General features: G+C 41.3%; 1 pseudogene; it reads left to right on the forward strand.

The window, feature by feature from the left end:
- Window positions 1-3,932: 3,932 nt before the first annotated feature.
- On the forward strand, window positions 3,933-5,350 carry LOC127434568 (uncharacterized; annotated as a pseudogene).
- Window positions 5,351-6,150: the final 800 nt, after the last annotated feature.

The following is a 6,150-nucleotide window of genomic DNA, read 5'->3' on the forward strand; positions in this document are numbered from 1 at the left end:
CTACTACAGAAAAACAAGATTCAATGATTCCGGGCTAATAGGGTACATAACTGAAATGCACGTTACTAAATCTTTCGCTTTATACAGTTATACAACAACGCAAGCACAATTAATTCCATGAATTTAGAATGAACAAATCAAATGCATATAAACATTTTACGACAACAAGCACGAACAAACAATCACAATCCAAATCATATTTACCACAGAAAGTATCTGTGGATTTACTGGCCTATAAGTTTTCTTTCTGTACTCTTACAAAACATAACCCATCCCCCTCCTCCCAAAACACTGAACTCACACACACATAGGTTAAATGCTGACAGTATGATCAACCTACACAAACAAAGTCATTTAAACCAGCATATCAACAAAGACTGGTGTACTGTACTCACATGTCACACAAGAACAATCCGCCTGTTGTTGTGATTTGCAGCAAAGTGGTCAATCACTGCATTAATGTCCAATTCTTTGGTCCTTCTGGAACTGATTGCCAGCACACCCAGAATGCTGGTTCGAGCTCTCCGCTTCTATTCTATTCAGATAGGTCTTTAAATGGCGAAAGCAAGAAAAGCTCCTCTCACACGCAGCTGATGTGATGGGCAGTGTCATGGAGATGCACACAAGTTTATATAAATCAACAAAAGCATCCTTGTATGGTTTTAATAGCACCAACACGTCATGGGTGGTGTTGACGATATCCTTATTTTGTTTTTTCCTTTCAATAAGTCGCTTTGCCTGGTGAAGTTCTGCAGAGAGGTTTTCCTCCATTACCCCATAGTGTTTAGCCATTGGCAAAAGGCAATTTTTGTCCATGAATGTTTTGTGCTTGGGGTTGAGGGCTGTTGATCCTCTCAGAATGTGACAGCTTTCAGACGAAAAACATCTGTTCAATTCACTAACCAATCGGTCGATTACTGGGAAAAAACAGTGGTTACGATAGTCGTCTGAAGTTTCCAATCGCTCTCTTGACCCTGTTTGGCTGTTTACCACAAACTCCAGCAGGTGGCGAGGCTGTGCTTTTCTCCTCACCTGTGGTCGCTGCATTTTAATGCCCACCAAAGCACACTGGTCACTGGCACACTCCCAGATTGCATTCCACGTTTCAACGTTGCGTTTCTCGTTGAGGGTATCGACAACTGAACAGACCAGATCAGTGGCAGATGCCAGCTCCAAATCTGTGGCCTGTAGATGATCGGATATGGTTTTTGTGAGGCTGAATATGCTTTCCAGCATAGTGACGTGCAGAACAAACTGTCCATCAATCAGTCAATCCAATCAGTGATTTTGCTTTGGTCACCCTATGAGCATTTGACTGGTCGCTCACATCTGCTAGATTCGCTGAAATACAGGGAGAGCTCTTTTTATTGCCCACAGTATAGAAAATTGTCAGGCCCATCGTGTGTCTGATAATCTTTTCAGTTCCACTACCAGTTTGGTGGGCTCAAGTTCTTGCTGCTTCTCCACAAACAGTTTGTGAATAACAGACCCGGAAAAAAAGTTGTAGAGCATCTGCGCTACTGCAAAACATTCTGCGACTGGTTTCACATTATGCACACAGTCAACTAAAACCAAGTTTAGTCTGTGTGCATAGCAATGGATGTAAAGCACGTGTGGCACTTCTTTGCAAAATCTTGCCTGGACACTGTTGTTGCACCCAGACATAACTGATGCTCCGACGTAGCACTGGGCAATACATGCGTTTTTGTCTATGTTACACTTTGCCAACGTCTGTTTAACTGACTCAAGTAAAGACTGTGCATCTAAACCATCTGCCGCAATAAAGTCCAAGAATTCTTCATGAATGTTGTCATTTTGTAGGTAATGCAATACAACAGCTATCTGCTCTTTCTTGCTTATGTCTTAGGTTTCATCAACCATTAATGCAAAGTTCTCTCCCAGCTTAACCTCGTCGCTTACTTGCCCCCTTATCATGCTAGCCATAATGTCAATCAATTCATTCTGAATGTCACGGTGCACATATTTAACACTGCCAGGACAACTAGCTACATTTTTTGACACAGTACTGTCAAACTTTCCAAGCAGGTTTAACAGTTCAAGGAAATTACCACTGCTGGTGAATTGCTCGTTTTCTCTCTGCTCTCGCTTACCAATCGTTTGACAAGCTGTAAACTGTAGTGACTCAACTACTGCTCGCATATACTGCCTGTTTTCTTGTACAATCTTGGAATGTCCAACGTCAAGTTGTGTTAAAATCTTCGACCCACTTTTCGATTGCACCTTAAATTCACACCATGCTTCCATGGCTAGTTTATGGGAACCACTTGCATTGTGTTGGGCCAGGATTCTCTGCTCCTTTTCTCCAGTTTCGAAACCCGGCATGGGTGAAGTTCTTTTCGATATGACCCGGCACATGGTGGAAAAAATGTCTACACACATAGCAGAAAGCAGCATCAACTGAGAGTGAGTATTCCAGCCATGAGTATTGTTTGAACCAAGAGTTGTTAAACCCCCTTGATTGAGATCCAAATTTTCGAGTTGGGTAAGACTTTAATTGAGGACGCCTCAGTCCCTCAGCTGGATCTTGGCTTAAATCCACAGGACCACCAGGTTTCTTGTCAGTGATGGCAGCTATGGCAGTGGAAGCTAACTCTTCTCCCCCCCACTCTCATTATTGCTCTCCGAGTCTTCTGCCAAAGACGAACCCTCCGCTGCCACTAACGTTACCCCCTCTTCCTCTTCTTCATTGTCCTCCTCGTCCTCATTATCCTCCATGTTTGTCATCACTATGTCCTCCACCGCATTAGCATTCACATTGCTGGAATTAGGAATCTGTGGATCGCCAGCGACATCATCCACTCTCCCTCATTTTTTGGGACAACTAAAGTAAAGGGGTCCATAATCACCTAATAGATCACTAGAATATATGAACGTATTGTTTTTCACCGAATCGATTCAACACTTCGAAACTGCTAGACTAACCTTAACGTTATCACGCACACGCAATCACACTTGCAATGATATGAACCAACCAATCAAATCACACACAACAAGCAACAAAAGTCAACGGTCATCATCACTTACTTAAAGCTAGGGAGTACAATCTTTTCCAGAAACATTTTTTGTTATACTGGTTGAAAGTCTGTTCACATCCTGATAGCAATCAATAATTTAAGTGGTCTAAATGTAAATATATATCTTCTGTGGAAGGGACAGGACTAAAAAATGATCGAACAATCATTGCATTCGGTCCGAATGTAATGATAGGATGTACTTCCTCTCTGTCAATCTATATTTGTATACTGCCCCGCAACTTGTCCACGCACTCTCCCCGTGCACTCTGTGGCGTGAGTTGGGGGCAGGACTATCTGACTGTTTGAACAACTGCATGCAAGGGGCGTATTCAGAAAGCTGTTTTAAAAACACTGTTTATTTTTTCAATTCCGTTCGGTGGCGCTAGTGTCGCAGAAATTACATACTCCAGCTTTAAATGAAAAATATGATTTCATAGTTTAGTTTTGTTACATATAAGTCAGTACAATGTCTTCATATATATATTTTTTTCCATAAATATTTTTCATCACAAAATGACTGGGGGTTTGGGGGGCTTAGTGGGGGCTCAGCCTTTTTTAGGGGGTGCTTAAGCCCCCGCTAGCCCCTCCTTCGCTGTTGCCACACAGAAACACAAAACACCACACACATAAGCTACACAGAATATCAATTCAATTTAACACTATACAAACCCTATGACAATAGACCAAAAACCTTCATCTGAACTAGCCAAAAGGAAGGAATTTATTGTGTAGGAAAATGTAAAACTAGCAAGAACAATTTCACTTGCCCACAAAACTGTTCATGAACTGCCAATCACTGTTTTAATTTAACCACCTGTGGGTATGGTAAACCAAAGCAATGCCCAAAGCTATACCCAATCCCTTAATAAAACTCTACTTCATGATGTAAATTTAGTGATGACTCATGTAACGTACAACATATCCAATATTCTATCTGCTTATACAAAACATTGTAACAATGATGACAAACATATGCATGGCTACAGGCATGAAGCGATGATTTAATTTCTGATTACAAAGGCAGACTTGCTGTCAAAATACCATACACCTGTTCCAAACGAGATCTGCTTGGAAATATTGCAGGCCTCTTCGGTTCAGTTAATTCCATAGTCAACAATTTCAAAATAACTAAATAATCTCAATTTTCAACATGGATGGCAAATCAGGTGGCCACTGGTTTCCAACATATCACCAATACCAATGAAATTATAATCAAAATGGTTAGATCCAAAGCGCAGGCACATCTGTTGGACAGCCATGCATTGTTCAATCAGACCCGTACCATCAAATGTGACTTAGCCTGCAGATCATATGCACAAGATTTATTTACTGCTGCTAGACAAGATCTTTTAGACCTCCGTCTCCATAAGACACCTAGGCATGTTCTAAATGATCTAACAGAAATCTTAGATTTGAACAGATGGCATGCTTCAGACAAAATGAAAAATATAAATTATTCGGAGTTATTAACCACCATTATGATGTATACTGGAAATTAATGCATTGGTTGCCTTGGGTTTTTTGCCACCTTTCCTTTAATCCATCCAGACTATGTATTTCCAAATTCCACTACCACATGCTCTAGTGGTGTAGTAGTGAATGATCAGATCATCAAATGGGACCACTTTACTGGGTACATGACCTTGAGGGGTACTGAGACCTTATTTACCAGTCGCACTTGCTGTCATGAAACTCATAACTATGTTGTTTGTACATGTAACACCTTACAACCTTTTTCTCCTTATGACACTAAACTCATAAAGGTTCAGTCATTGCATGGTCATTCTGATGCTATTCAGGTATCTCATACACAATGGTGTGTAGTCAGTTAAATGAATTCCTTCACCTCCAGGGGATTGTCCTGCTCTGCCAATCACTATTTTTGTTTAGAAGTAACAGAGGACTTTTCCATGGGACAGCTAAACATTCTGGGGAGAGTACCACTGGACGCAGAGGCTTTGCCATGGTGGGATGACACCTTCTATGAGCAAAGCACCCAAGCTGTGGTCGAAACGATGGAACTGGCACAAAGAATCATCCAACAAACTGAGTACCACCTTGCTCAAGCACAGGTGGAGGCTAACCTAGCCCGAAAGACTGCAAAAATCCTGTCCATCTCATCCACCCGCTCTGCACAATACGCCTACACCTGGTGGGACTGGATAATCTGTGGATGCACTGTCGGCATAATCTTCACTTTTACACTGGCCCAGTGCTGTTACTTCTGGTACCTCATCCAATCCATGAGAAGGTCAACTGAAGTTGCCCTGGCTCTTAGCCCGTTACAACTGCACACACTTCAGAGACTGAGATAAAAAATAAAAATAAAAAATAAAAGTAAGACACAATGACCCCACAGGTACTCTTCGTCCCTGGGGGCCAAGCGGAGGAAACTGTAAGGCTGGCATGAGAATGTCTACACCCAAAAGGCTCTGTGAGAGCCAACATCATAAAACTCTCACACAGAAGAGCATCTCCACCTGTGCCAACACACCCTACTGATTAAGGACCATAAAATGCAAATCTCACTCACATCTGCCCTCTCTCTCACATCAGTTCACTTTAGGGTCACCAGAAACTAAGTTATGACTTTATTCTGTTCTGTAATGTAAAAGGTTTTCTTATCATACATGTTTGGTATCATTCAAGAGGTCTCAGTGCAACTGGTAAAACAGTCTCATTCCCTCTCAGCAAAGTCAAATCACAAGTAAGATTTAAGAACTTAGTCAAATACTGTATTTTCTCTGGGGCATGCCCCCCTCCCAGATCTCTTGTAGGAACCATCAGATTAGGTGCATTCTTTGTAAACATCAAACGACCTACTCAATCACAAGTTTCGAAGGTCTACTTACAACCCCTTAAATTGTAAACCAATTCCTGAATAACATCAAACAAACACATCTGAAATAACAATAGAATTGTTTGGCATTTAAGGAGGGTTGGCAAGGAGCTCGGGGAATCTGTAGTCAGATCTCCTGCACAATTGCTGTGTTTCACTTTCTATTGCCAGGTATGTTTCTTTGACTTGTCTTTTATTTTTAAGAATGTTTGTTTATTCTGATCATGTGTGAAATTGGCTTTAATTGATTTTGTAACTTATGTTTTAAATCCTACC

Source organism: Myxocyprinus asiaticus, chromosome 4 (assembly GCF_019703515.2).
Source record: "Myxocyprinus asiaticus isolate MX2 ecotype Aquarium Trade chromosome 4, UBuf_Myxa_2, whole genome shotgun sequence".
NCBI classification, from domain to species: Eukaryota; Metazoa; Chordata; class Actinopteri; order Cypriniformes; family Catostomidae; genus Myxocyprinus; species Myxocyprinus asiaticus.